Source organism: Ochlerotatus camptorhynchus, unplaced genomic scaffold (assembly GCF_037179485.1).
Source record: "Ochlerotatus camptorhynchus isolate MF236.1 unplaced genomic scaffold, CSIRO-AGI_Acam_v1.1 ptg000130l, whole genome shotgun sequence".
Lineage (NCBI taxonomy): Eukaryota > Metazoa > Arthropoda > Insecta > Diptera > Culicidae > Ochlerotatus > Ochlerotatus camptorhynchus.
The window spans coordinates 524,022-539,627 of NW_027040620.1; the positions used below are offsets into that span (position 1 = coordinate 524,022).

The 15,606-nt window shown below is 37.8% G+C and overlaps 1 protein-coding gene across 1 annotated transcript in view; it reads right to left on the reverse strand.

The window, feature by feature from the left end:
- The window catches only part of Fur1 (Furin 1), a 650,713-nt gene that overhangs the window by 498,981 nt on the left and 136,126 nt on the right, over positions 1–15,606 (reverse strand). The window lies entirely within an intron of this gene.

Sequence of the window (15,606 nt, forward strand, 5' to 3'; positions counted from 1 at the left end):
ATTATCCACGGCTAATACTAATTAAAAAAAATGTATGGACAATTGTCTACGCAGGGGGAGGGGGGTCAAGAATCCAAAAGAACTGTCTACGTAGTTTATGAACAGCTCCTTACTAAATTTGATTAAATTTAACCGCTTGGAAGCAAGGCATTTCGTTGAAAGTTTTGATCAGCCATGTCGTTGTTTAAGCCATTTTAGTGTTTTAGAGATTATTTGCACTATTTTGTAGCCAGTCAATCAAGCGATTTAAAAAGCTTTTAAGTACTATTGCTGAAATGCCTGCATTCCAGAATACGCTAAATATTTCACTGGAATGTTTACATTCTGTATTTCCATCCAGCAAATACCTTCTTGTTGCATTAGAAAAAAAATTTGATCTTTTTGAATTTGATTAAATTAAAAAAAAAATAAAGAGCATTTCTAGCTCAAATCGTTAAAAAAAATGTCAATTTTGTCTCGACCCCTTCTGATTTGAATGAAACATTGCTCACGTGTTCGCTGCTACTAATGGTTGCATTTTTCATTTAAATATGATTTTTTCCTCCAGAGTAACTTTTGAAAAGGGCGTATAAAAAAATTGATTATTTTTTTTTTCAAAAAATCATAACTTGAAAACTATTGATCTGATCAAAACGGCATATGAGAAGAAGTTTTAGGTAATTAAATTATATTTGCGGAAAAAATACACCGAAAGAAAAAACTTCGTAAATTAGTATTTAAAAAACGTAAAACGATGATTATCTCAAAACACCCCCCCTTCGATCTTTATTATTTTTTTTTTCAAGAAAATTGATAGAATACCCTTAAATTTCGTGAAAAGTGTATGCTGGTAACTTCCTTAAAAAGAAATCTATAATTTTTTAAATTTTTGTTGATTTTTACAAGTTGATGAAAATGCATATTTTTTTGAAAAATTACAATTTATTTGGATTTTACGCATAATTTTCGATAACTTTGCATATAGAAATTTTTTTCCTAAGTCCAGCCGTTCTCAAGTTAATGCAAATTAAAAAAATATAATTATAACAATTTTCAACATTTTAGGCCATTTTCAAATGTTCGTCGAGATGTCCAGCAACGAGATTTTATTTCATGATTGTATATTAAAAAACAAACAATTCATTCTCAGATATGGTAGCTGTCAGACTTACCCGTTTCTATCTAGAGGAAGCGGAAGAGAAGCACGTTGATGTGGTCAAATGAAAGATTTGTTGAGATAAAAAATGGTATATATTTATTATTTTATTTTACAACTCATATTATTTGAATACACTGGAGTCGCTTTTTACGCGGGTGATACGTCCCGCGTAAAAAAAAAACCGCGAAAAAAAAACCGCGTAAATTCCGGAATCCGCGTAAAAAAAACCGCGTAAATTCCGAAATCCGCGTAAAAAAAACCGCGTGAAAAAAAAACCGTGTAAAAAAAAACCGCGTAAAAAGCGACTCCAGTGTACATTGAATAATTTGGGTGTATCGTTTGAATTAGAGAATATTTTTACTGCAATTTGGTTGTTTGAAACTGGAATACAGCAATGATATTTTCGAGTTCCAGGAATTGGTTTCACTTTCTTAAAAATTGGATCAAATTCCGTGTCAGCCTTTTTGTATTCTTCCGTAGAAACATAACAAAATGACATTTTTGTTTGAAGATCTTTTTTACGACTATTTCAGTGCTAACATTTGAAAACGACGCAAAAGCCATTTGTAAACAAATGGTTTGTGGGCCCTTTACTCGCTACCCGAAGAACGCCCACGCAAACCAACAGCATCGTCAGGAAGGGGAAAATTTCCCCTATCCGATGTTGCTGTTGTGTCGCGTTGGTGTACTTCAAGTAGTGAGTAAAGGGCCCACAAACCATTTGTTTACAAATAGCTTTTGTGCCGTTTTCAAATGTTAGCACTGATTTGCCCAGTCGTACAGTTGTTAAGGGTTCGTTATAGGGTGCTCGTGTTGCTTAGCTAAACTTGCTCTGGTTGCCATTCTCTTAAGGGTACCGCCAATCGCATCACAATGACCTTTGCCGTGTGAAGTTGCAAAAAAATGCCATTCAATATCTACATTATGCTTATCTTTAAATCCACAAATGCTAGCAAATTTTTTTATGTTTTTGTATTGTGATGCTGCTCCATCTGACATAAAAATACACTTTTGGACTGTTATTTGCTATCTTAAAAATTCTAATAATTTTGAGATAAACAACTGAACTGCTACTGTGTCATGCTTTGAAATTGATTTAGGTGGAGGTTTACAACACTTGAAATTGTTATCCATCGTAAAAAACTACTTGCTTTTTAACATGAAACGCTAAGAGAGATGAACTGAATGGAACAGGTGAAGATCGTCCCAATATATATATATATATATGTAGCAGAATAATTACAATGTTGACATTATACCTATCTTCATTAGGTACAATTGATTATAGCAAACTTTTTTAAGTGTGAGTGTAAGAAGCCTCCACGGGGTGCCTTTTTATGTAGTTGTGATATCGCGGGATGAGCTCTTAAGGCACAATATGGTATACGTCAGAGAAGTACCTAGAGAATTTATCTCAATTACAGGTTTAATAACATATTTGTTTACCTGTTTATGTTTTGAGCCTCTGTTATGACATACACAATTCTATACAGGTATATAACTAATAGAGGACAGAAAAAAGGCACATGAGTGGGTTTGTTGATTATTTGGGTATATTTGAGAGTATTTACTTATAAACTTGTTTCTTTTCCGCTGCGTCTAAATAGAAACGGGTAAGTCTGACAGCTACCATATTTGAGAATGAATTGTCTGTTTTTTAATATATATTCATGGAAAAACATCTCGTTGCTGGACATCACGACTAACATTTGAAAATGGCCCAAAATGTAGAAAATTATTATAATTATTTTTTTTAAATTGCATTAACTTGAGAACGGCTGGACTTAGGAAAAAAGTTTCATTATGCAATGTTTTTGAAAATTATGCGTAGAATGCAAATAAATTACTATTTTACTAAAAAATATGCAATTTCACCAACTTGTAAAAACGAACAAAAATTTCAAAAATTATAATTTTTTTTTTAAGAAAGTTACCAGCATACACTCTTCATTAAATATTAGGGCATTTTTTCAGTTTTCTTGAAAAAAAAAATTATAAAGATCGAAGGGGGGGTGTTTTGAGATAGTCATCGTTTTACGTTTTTTAAATACTAATTTACTAAGTTTTTCTTTCAGTGTTTTTTTTTCCGCAAAGATAATTTAACTACCTAAAACTTCTTCTCATATGCCATTTTGATCAGATCAATAGTTTTCAAGTTATGATTTTTTGAAAAAAAAATAATCAATTTTTTTATACGCCCTTTTCAAAAGTTACTCTGGAGGAAAAAATCATATTTAAATGAAAAATGCAACCATTAGTAGCAGCGAACACGTGAGAAATGTTTCATTCAAATCGGAAACACTCATGACCAACCGGTTTGCGTTTTGGGCTGGAAATGCTCTAAAGTCAAATAATTTTGAAAACATCACATACTTCTTTGTGAATAATTCTACAATTCAGTATATCTCTTCGAAAATATCTTCAAATCCATCGATATATTTCCAGGTCATTTACCATGAAAATGGTATAACTTGAATGTATCTTATGATTTATATGAATATGTAACATATTTTCTTTAAATTCTATTAAATTCTATTAAACAACCGGAATTCATTGTAGTAAAATCCCAGACTACCAGACATAACTCTCAAAAATTGTTCATCGAACAAGCATTTAACGGTCAATTTAAAAGTATCTCAGTTGGTAGTACTGCCACCTGTGGCGCGCATAGTTAATTCCCTTGCGTTTGACGTTTACACACTACCGCCATCTATTCAGTGTACTACCCACCACAGTGTACTCAACAGATGGCGGTAATGTTTTTGCGACGATGTTTTACAATGAGAAATATTCAATGTGTCTGTCTGTTTGTCTGTGGTAAAATGTTAATGTATTTTGTGAAACTCGGAGGCGGAGTTGGAGTCAGTGATTTTCAGATCAGAGGAGTCGGTCAATTTAGATACAATAGAATCTGGTGTTAAATAGTTCGATACCTTAAGATAAAATCCTTTCAGAAAGCCAGAGGTTTTGACGGTATTTTGCGACCTTCTTCAAAAGGAAACGACCATAAAAACAAACGTTTCGCATGTAATATACGGATACCTTCCGGTAAATACTTTCGAAACAAGACCCGTTCGTTCGATATCGATACCAGCTTGTAAAATTCCGACGGGAAATTGCCCGAAAAATTATGATCTTCAAGTGCTAACTTCCGCCCCTTGGTCCGGTACAGGCAGTCAAACCAGAACCGAGTTCAAAACTTGAATCTTGCCAACTTTGTTCCACACTGAGCTTGCTGTTTCGTTGTACACGTTGCAGTTCCACGTGAACCACAGAATGTACGTCGTCGTCATATACATGTATGTAAGTACGAGAAAAGCAAACGAGGCAACATAGGACCAAGGATACGTTCCGTTCGTTTGTTCGTCCATTCGTTCGTTCGGATCGGTACGGCGTGTGGTACAACCTAAGTACCACTCTCTCCACTCTGCTGCAATAGCAAACAATCCAATTGCAGTTGATGCATACAAATGTAGCATCTCCCGCATCCTGCGATGGGCGGGCGGTGCAGCGGGAGGGCGGCAGTAAGACGCAATGCATGCACCTACTATTTGTAATGGTAATGTTTGGCCATTGGACGGAAAGTTCCGTCTCCACAAACGCTTCGAGTGGAATGTATGTGTGTGTGCGTAAAACCTATAGCTATATAGAGGACGAACTTTTCCCACACAGGAATGATGGAAAAACACTCAAGAGTGGTTGAGATTCTGCAATAACCTCCTGCGGCGGGTAAGGATTGCGTTCTTTTCGGCGGAACGGGCGACGGGACTTGGGAGTGAGTGGGAGGTGCCAAATGTAAGCAAAGCGTTGAAAGCTGCCGGAAGAAATGGGTTTGGAATTGATTATTCACCGAGTTACTTAAGGACAAGACATCATTAGAGATTGGATCGTTCTTCTTTGAAAACATTTCCCCAAGAGCGGCTGTGGGTGGGTACTTCGGGTTGGTTTGGTAGGATTTGGTGAGATTTATTCACATTGCAGCGAGTGCTGTGAAATCACATCAAAATGAGTAACTGATAGCTTGCACCAGGCAGGTCGGCCGGGTGTGGTGCGGAATCGACAGCGAATTCCGGGCCACCGTAAGCTCTAGGATCGAGAACTTCGTGCCTGCCATCGTAGAGTGGTAGAAAAGTGGTGGAAAATTTGAATATTTTCTTTTGCGTTGCGAATCGCATACGTGCGGGGACGTGCATTGCATACATTCTCTGGTACCCTATCTCCTTATTTCATGACGTTGCTCTCTCACTAAAAATGCATGAATGATGGTGGTGCAAAAAAAAAACGAATCGACTTCGCTGATCTGCCAGGGCAGCGTAAAAATCGAGAACTCAACGAACAATGTCGAGTACCTGAACAGAATACATATTTTCTGGTGGTCATAGGCGTGTTGAGGGGTGAGAGAGGGACATTCTACATCATTTCAAACAAGGCCAATATGTATCTCAAGAGGACGAAGTTGCGTCATGATGCAATTTTTAGCGAACCTTTTCTTGAGTTACTCAAATTATTAAAATTTGTTTCTATTAAATTTTCGATTTTCCCTACATCCAGAAAATTTACAGTACATCACAATGGTGTCATTGAAAATTAATGGTGTCTTCAGAAAAGTTGCGATGAAATGATCACCAAAAAATCATTTTAAGTCGGATAGTTTTGAAACTCTCAGGGAATAAATACACACATATTAGTAATGTTTTTTCAAAGTTGGTTAATTCAACCTCCTCTCCTAGGCTAAATGCCCGCACCTTGGACTTAACGCTACCCATCAAAACGTGTGCAACACTTGCGTCATCTTTCTTACACACTTTCATCCACTCTTTCTTCAAATCCTTGTCGTTTTTGAAAACCTCCCCTTTTTTCCGGAGCTTGCCCTTCATAATCGCCCAGAATTTTTCTATTGGGCGAAGTTCTGGCGAGTTTGGTCGATTTGCCTCCTTCGGCACAAAAACAACATCGTTGGCTTCGTACCTCTTCATGACCGGTTTCGCGTAATGACACGATGCCAAAACAGAGTTTCATCTTCGTGGGACCGGAGGAAGGACAGCAGGCGCTTCTGGAGGCATTCTTCTTTATATATTTGGCCGTTGATGGTGCCGATCGTTATGTACAGCGTGCTGAATTTGGCTTCTTGACAAATTTGTCGACCTTTTTCTTCCGGAACTTCTCTGGAACATCCAGGCGGGACTTGCCAATGAAAAACTCCAGGCCGGGGATCTGCTTGGCGTCCGCTTTAATGTACGTCTCGTCGTCCATTACGATGCAATTCGGCTGCACCAACCACTCGCGGTACAGCATTCTGGCGCGGGATTTGGCCACCGTATTCTGTTTATCGGTTCGGTTAGGCGCCTTCCTTACCTTGAAGACATGAAGTCCGGCCCGCTTCGTTGTCTACTGGACGAACTAGACGAAAGAATTGACCTTCTTGGCCACGTCCCGAATCGAAAGGTTCGGATTGCGCTTGAAGTAATCCCTCACCTTCATTGCGTTCACGGGGTCGGTCGTCTTCGCCTTTCTTCCGCTGCCAGCTCGCCGCTGGGTCGTCTGGGTCTCCTTGAATTACATGGAACACGGAACACGGTCTAATTATCGATCCCAAACTGTTTTAACGACCCACCTGTGGGACTGACCTGGATTTTCCACGACCGCTCCCATAATTTTTGGTCGAAGCACTTCTTGCTTGAAAGCCATCTCGATAACCACTGGACAGATTGTGACGAGATTTTTCACATGTAAACATTACACTCTAAACTAGTTTAACTCAAAATTTAATCAATTTTTACCCATGCAATAAAAAGTTATACACAAAAGAAAGTGTTGCATTTTTTTTTCGAATAAAATCTTTAAGCAACTTCTTCGAAGATACCTCACGTCTAAAACGTGAAAAAAGGTTGAAGTGCTAGTTGTAATAGCACAGTTAAATTATATTCGTTAAAATTCAACTGATAAATTGTTCAAGTTGATATTGGATAAAAGCAAGCTTTGGAAAATCAAAGTTATTGAGGATACTTTAACCTGAATAATTCTCAATATTTAAAATTATAACACAATTCGGAATTGCTCAGAATAAGACGAATTTCAAATAGGTAGAGCTGCGTAACATGTAAAAACATCTAATACAGTACAAAACAAAATATTTTAAATATTTAAGAAAATCAATACAAACTCTTCAAATGATGTAAACTCACTTTTACAAAAAAAACAACATAGGGGAAAAATCGGCTTCGGCAATACCTTAACCTATTATCGTCAGGGGGTAAACAACGTTCTTGACCGCTCAATTTTGGCATGTGGATACATTGTGTTTCAGAGAATCTATTGGCCAAATTTGAGTGCTCTAGGACTTTGTTTACCCCTCTGACGATAATAGGTTAAGGTATTGCCGAAGCCGATTTTTCCCCTACCAGATGTAATTAAGTGAAATTTCTTCAAATTAAATATGCACTCAATAATTCTCACAAGTTCGATCAATTATCTTCCTTAAAATTATCTTTGATTTTTTTTTCAGAAGTCTCTTGAAATACTTTTCAGCATAACCTTAGTAGTTACTCTTAACGATATTGGAATTCTCCTGAAAATTACCTTGACACTTTTTTTTTTTATAACACTGCCAAAAATTTATTGAGATTGTCGGGATTTTTTTGCGATAATCTTCTGTCAGCGTTTTGGCTGGTGGCGCTACGCCATCCGGAAGAATTTTCGTTTGAATTATTTCCAAATGTATAGTCCAGTTCAGTTTTTACGTATTCAGTAACCGTGTTGTGCCAGTGTTAGTGATTTAGACCGTGAAATCAGCATGGAAAGAAAAGATTCCCATTGGTTAAACCCTGTTAAACCGTGCCGTTCTTTTCTGGATACTAATTTGGTGAGCTCGTTCCTTAATTTTTGTGATAATTCTATCGTAAATATTTTTTTTTTAAATCATTAAATACGCGTCAATCAAATTTTGCGCTACTGTTTTATAGAAAGTTTCAGTACATTATCAGCATCGATACTGTACCGGAGCGGGGCTTATTGTAAGCAAAATCTTCGGAAGCATGCGATCTTGAAATGGGCTATCACCTTCGAACTCCAGAGTTCAAACTTTTTGCAGTCATAAAAAAATGGTTAAAGGTAGATTTTATACATAATACCACTGCCAGATCACTGCCAAACAGGAGTGTGATTGTAGATACATACAGTACATACAATAAATGAACGAATGAAAAATTGCATCAGTCAAATGTGTCAAAATTAGTCTGTTTTTTTTTTATAAAATCTTTATTCTGTCTTCCTAACATATAAACATGTCTTACAAGCTAAGCTATTCTAAACTAATTACAGGCATTTATTTCTAAGAAGCATTTGATGCTAGGCAAGGAGATCATATGTCGTTCTGTTTCCAAAATATATTGACTAAACTGAACAAATTTTCTTAGAATCATAATTTTGTCATCCCTGCTAAACTCTTCTAAGGTTGATCCGGTTTAAGATACATTGTTGACTGCTTTCGGGAACGTGATTTCATTTGTTTACTTGTTTAACCATTGAAAGTCGCGTGAAAGTGGAACTTAATGAAGGCATCAGTGCTTTTTCGTAACTTTTAGTTTTCGGATTAGAAAAATCATCGGTTGCAGGACAGTGTTACCGATTTATATTGGATAATCCAAAGCTATGTTGATCATTATAACATTAAATTTTGAATAACAAATGATAAGATAATCTTATTCAAATGTCGTAATAATACCTCTGACCAAGGAAAAATGATTTATATAGTTTTCATAAAAGTAGACGATACAAATACTAATGAGGAAAGGAATTCCGCATTTCCTTTTCCCAAGTCCTTTTCCTCTCCTTCCCTTCCCTTCTTCTCTTTTCAGAAAGCGAGTAATGGCGCTATAACCATATGCCATATAGGGCTAGGACAAGAGTTAGTGCTCAGGTCCCAACCGCTAGAAGAAAATGGTAGCGAGCAAGGGCGCTATAACCTAGGCGAATACAGCATTCCCTCCGTATAGGTTACGTCCGCACACCGCTCTCTGTTGTCCTTCGACTGAGGTCGGCTGGATCGATTGAGGGATGGCAGTGGGTTGGCGGTGCCGTCCACGCTTGTACGGAGGGAGGACTGTACGCTCGAACACAAGGGGTAAATACCTGTGTTCCATCCCAGGAGATCGTACAATCAAGGAGTGTACATTAACTTTCTTAGCTCTGTCACTCCCAACGATTTATATAGCCTATTTTCAAATCCTGCATACGGAGCGGTTGGTACGGTATGTCCCCGCTCTTTGATTACCTGTGGATTAAATGTTAACCACTGTCTATACTTATTAAGTAGACATGGTAAACATTCACTTCCACAAAAATTAACTAAACGCTACACAGTAGGCCTGGCCGCTTTATTGTTTGTTTCACATCCTTGATGTGCAGCAGGCATTAATAATGACAAGAAAAATGATAGATGTATCATTTTCCAGGATTCTTTCAAGTACTGGCTGTGTATGTGTAGACTAGACTAGACTAGACTAGACTAACACTTCCAAAAATTTATTGAAGATCTCATCATTTAATTGAAACTCCTTTCTGAATTCATTTGAAGCTCTCTCCAAAATTTTCTTAGAACTGCCCTCAGAATTTGATTTCTATGAAATTCTCCTCACTCCATTTTCGCATAAATTATTCATCTGAATCATTTTCAAAATTTCAAAACGTCGTTGGTATTTTGCCTAGAACTTTCTAAGAATTCACCTCAGAATTTTCCTTGATATTCTCTCAGAATCCTCCACAGAATCATTTTGAAATTATCACTAGAATTTAAAACTAATTCTCCTTAGAATTTCAAAATTGTCTAGAAAATTTATTAATCTAGATCCTATACAGGGCTGTCATCTGATCACTCAATGCGCGCAATGTACTGATTTTCTGAAAATAAACAAAATTTGCTTGCCGTTCACCCTGCGCAACTGTAAAGCAGCGGAGAAGAAAAGACAGACACATACTCAGTAATAACGGAAGCTCAATGTGTAGCCATCGCTCCGGCGGCTCCGACGCAAAGAGCGCCACTCAGTGTAGGGTTGCAAATGGGAAACACAGCAAAAATACGAAATTCATCTTTGTTATGCCCTTCTTCATCTCCTATGCATGCAGTCGTGGTAAGCAAAGTCTGCACAGAATTCAAAGAAGACATTAACGCTTGTTGTATTATATTCGCTCCCAGCGCCGTGCGGAGTGTACCGCTCATTGTGTGGATCGCTTTCTCACAGATTAGTTGGAAAAGAGTGTGCGAAGTAAATGGGAGGACCACACACTCTTTGTCGAGTGTTGTGAGATGCTTGAGCTTGAGCTTGAGCTTGATTGACCGCCCACGGTTGCTACTCTGTTATTGCCAGATCAGCTGTAATTACACAGAGAACCAATAGACGATGCTTGGGACTAGCAATCATCCTCAATGTGTAAAAACTGGTGATCTTGAATTAGGCAATACCAGCGCCGGCCGCGCCCGAACACAGGTCAAGAAAGGAATGGGAAGGATTGTGTTGACATGACACTCGCTTTGATGGAAGCCGAGAACACCTCTGCACTTCCACGAGGAATCACTGGGATGTTGGATAAGAGGGTTGGGTTTGCAGCAGGGTTCGTTTTGGTAAACGATAAGCTGAATTAATGTCCTAACGATCATATAACGCGAAGGAGCTTGGGACTAAACCCACGGTCTTCTGCTCAGTAAGCAAAAACGTTTGCCACTAGGCAGGCGAGCACCTTTTTAATCACCGAGTTGCTGTTATTACCATGTAGTCATATTAACAAATAAAACGATTGACGAATCTTGATTGTGGATGGGCCTGAGATTAGACTCATGATGTTCTGCTCAGTAAGCAAAAACGGTTGCTCTAAGGCCACCGAGCCCCTCATATCACATAATACCGTTGCTCAAATTTTTGTATCCATTCAAACCCGGAACCAACGACAACAACGAGTTTCGCAAAATACACGATACACAAGCGATTTTACTATAAATCTCTTTGATATGTAAGAACCTGGGACCGCGTTTTTCTGCTCAGTAAGCAGGCCACTGTAACCGACGATCTTTCAAATCCGAAAACTAAAAACTACGAAAAAGTACTTAGGCCTTCATTAAGTTCCACATTCACGCGACGTACAATGTTTCAATTTGCTCTTTACGTATTGTTCAGGCTAGGCCCTTTTCAAAATTTACGCGAGAAATACGCACAATCGTCACCTACCTCGCAAAACTGGTTCCAAACGACAACAAAGGCATAAGCAACGATGGATTGTTGAACTTTGCTGGCTCCGGTGGTGTAGTGCACAGCAAAAAAATGTAATATCGATCAACGTAATTCAAGCTGATGTATGGAATAATGATGTAGGGTAGATGTACCAGTCACGGCTATACGCTCCTATCATGATGTGCCCCAATCATGGCATATAGGATTTCCATAGGCCATGATTGGAACACACCACAACAGGAACGCACAGCCACAACTGGTACATCTACCCTAATTGTAATTTTGTAATTTATCCGCACTCACCCTGGTCGACCACTGTAAACCAATCTGCCGTAAAGCGTTTTCGGTTTTTGTTTCTGGATCTTTAGTTGCCTCTGTGATATACTTACTTGCGGCATACTATTTTGGGAGTGTATATGAGCGTGTAGCATGTACGGTAGCTCATCTCTCATCGTGATGGTGGGACATAGTAGACAAATTAGAGAGAAAACAAGGAGGTATTAGTATTAGTTATATGTAAACAAACAAAACAAAAGTTAGATAATGCGGCACTGTAACTACTACTATTTTAGAGGTATGATTCGTCATGTTTAACTCAATGTTTCAATTGAGGCAAACTATCTATCTTACAATTACAAAAGCAAACCTAAACTTACAATTATATGCAAATGCAAAATGAAACTTGACAAATCATCGTCAATTCCCTTATTCCAGGGCAGGGCCTGACGATTTGAATCTAATTTTGATCAGTGAACGGGCACCATATGGTACATTTTCTCACCATGAACCTATCATTTCCAGCCTATCTGAACTATTTAATAAATGGAAGCCATAACATGGGTTACGCTCCCCCTAAGCGGGCCCTCCGCATCCTGTATCTGTCTTATCTCAAATACAAAATGCCAATGGTATGAATGTATCTATATATATAGGTCAGGCTTCAGAATCGTCCAGTGGGCAGTGCGCTCTACACTCCAAGTTACCTTTTTTCAAATGTACCGCAAATTTGATATTTTACCCATTGAGTGTTGATTAGTCACAATGAAACATTGTGACAGAAGTTGAGGTTACTAGTGTATTAAATAATCTAGGTCCTATTTAGGATTATATCTGAAAAATCCAAATCTGGCCAACGCCCACCCTAAACCTAAACCTGTTCTAATCCACCTGAAATGACTAACGAATGGAAGACTTTGACTACCCAGCCATGCAATAGTCTCATTCCGTGCCTTATGGCAACTTGATGATTCTATTGCGCTCATCTTCTGGCACCACCCAGGGGAGACTTGGTCCTGTACCCAATGCTTAACTTATCTCCATTCCACTCAACTACTCGCAATTTCGTGTGATATAGTGGGCGGAATATTATTATATGAGACAATTCAATGCAGACGTCTTTCCAAATTTGGCAGATCGACAGGTAATCGGTGAGTTAGCACGATAGTTGCTATTCAACAACTCGACAACGTCCCATCGTCGACGCCTGCTATGAGAATTTCCCATAGCAGACGCCAACGAAATGACGTCATCGAGCTATCGATCAACTACCCTGGTTATCGCCTGATACCTTATAGCACGATGCTAGGAGGCGAACCGGAAGAATCGATGAGCTACCTCCCCCACTTTGTCGAGTGTTGTGAGATGCATGCACAAAGTTGCTTTGCTAACGCTGTGAGGTGTTTTCCAACCCTGATCCTAAATCCTGAAAATTCCTTCAATGCACAACCCAACCCAACAAAAGTGGAAACTTGAAAACCTGGAATCCTTATCTTATGAAAATCTGAAATTTTCTCGATAATATGAAATCCGATATCCGTCTTAGATTCTTTAATATTTCTTCAAAACTGTTATCTGTAATCCCAAAATATTGAAGGTTTTTGAGCAGTTGCAAAACAAACAGCGGATAAACATACAAAGTTTAGATTTCAACTCTCAAAATTCCATTACTTTCCTAATTTTTAAAAATGGCGTTTTCGATATTTTCAATAAATAATATCACGAAAACTGCTCCTCTAATCGAAATGTCGTCTGAGAGAAAGTTATAGGAAATTGGTTTGCCTTTTCAGAAAAAAAAATACACACTGAAACTGTATTTTGTAGTAATTGAACTTCAAAAAGAAATTTTTGATCATTCCACCTTTTAAATTGGGAGAAATCTCCTGCCGCCGTGGGCCTTCGATATACTAACGGGTGTGCGGGGTCTATATATGGATGTAAAAAATGAGATTCCCAACTCGCTGCGTTTCCTCAATCGAAAGGGGGAAAATATTCTATCAAGGAAACAAGAAAGTGGTGAGTCCTTTATAAGACGGAGGGGCATCGGATGAATTTTTGACCCAAGCGGAAGGATTGGAAGCAAGCAGCACAGCATCGAACGGAAGAAGAAAACCAACAACGGAATGAGGAAGAGACCAGTACATACGCTGGTCTAGTGACTGGAGGTACATTACTTTCAAACCGCTACATCTCGAAAACGGTGCAACTTAGCAAAATTTTCACAAGGTGCTTTTTTATTGTACATTTGGTGTACTTTCATTATATAAAGTCTAAACAGTAATTGGACCAAGTTTTGGATTTTTTAACATTATAACTTTTTTGTCCATCATTTCTCTATCTTGACCTATAGTGCAGATGGCATTTTTTGTCCTCTAAAACATATCAACAAATAAAAAAATCAATTTTTATGAAAAATTGTTTTTTAAGATTTTATTTGAAATAAAAAAAAAAAGTTTGGTAATTTTTTTTAGAGTGCCTATTTTTTTTCAAATAGTCTTATCTATTATCGGCAATATTGCCGAAGACACCAAACCGATCAGGCAAACAGTTTTCGAGTAAAATTTTTCTGAAGATAAGCTTGAAATTTTTCTATAAGGCCTTTACCAAAAATTAGGCTGGATTGAAAAAGGCGATATGAAGATGCAAAATGGCATTGTCGGTCATAAGGAATAAACCGATTTGCGGATTCGTAGGGAATTGCTCTACTGCAAATTGGGGATAGTGAACTATACCGAGAAGAAGTGGATAAAGGACGAAGAGGAGGCCAAGCGGCGGTCACTGTTGAAGGAAAAATAATTTTGCATCTAAGAAATAAAAATTGTTTTAAACTTAACGAGATGAAAGCCAGTTAGCAGTTAGCGTTCTCCTTACTGTATCTTTAGACATAGTTAGATCTATACTCTCACAATAATTATTATACACTCTCATCATTCAATTAATCATTTTGTCGAGCAGTTTTGGAACGACCTTCTACCAGCAATTTTACGGAAATGAAACAATCAATTCCAGATTTTTCAAGCATTTTACAAATAAGACCCTATTTTCTCGAGGTTGTAGAAGAAAAAATATTAAAATATTGTTCCACGTTAAAGTTCGAGTGGTAGGAAACGTCATTTTAAATTGCTCGAATGATGTGATCCATTGAATGGTCCATTTTTACCATAATTTGTTCTGTGAGGTGACAGTTGAAATACATTTCGAGTTCTTAAGATTCGTGATGGTACGTAAAAATGCAAGCTTGCTAATATTTAATTTCTAAATTTACACGTTGTGAGATGAGATCATTGGATGAGGCAAGAGCGTTGAGGGTACGGATGAAAGCGGAAGCTAAACTGAAGTCACTTCAAAGGAAGAGTAAGAAGGACTCATAATCAATGCCCCTCATTATCATTTTATTTTATCTCGGCTCCGTGAAAACCTTTTGGACATTTGAGCCGAACTAATAAACTAATTAAAAAAAAAATGATGTTTGTCTGATCGGTTTTAGGTTATATTTTTTGAAGTTTTGAAGCGGAAAAAATAAAGCCCTTTTCAAATGACGCTCTACATTTTTTTAAAAAATATAAGTAGATAAATCCTTTACACTCACAAAGTTTAATTGAAATCGGAGAAATTCATCACATGGTTTACTAAATTCCATGACTTGCGAAAATGAATATAGTGGTCACTCAGCATGGCTTTAGTTTATATTACTTAGAAATAAAAGGATTGGGATTTGTGATGATGACAAACTGATTTTCATTTTTGGGTGGGGAGAGTGAAAATGTCAATTCCCTGTTGCTAACATTTCATGGATACAGGGCGGGCTCTTCTTCCCATTCATTGGGGAATCTTCCTGTTGGATGGCTCGTTTTCCGACCAATTGTTGTTGGAAGGAGATTCTTAACTGTTCCAAGGAGATGAATAGGCGGATTGCCGATCAATCCATCCATTCGTTTTTAGCCCTTCATACAGTGATGTCAATAAGTG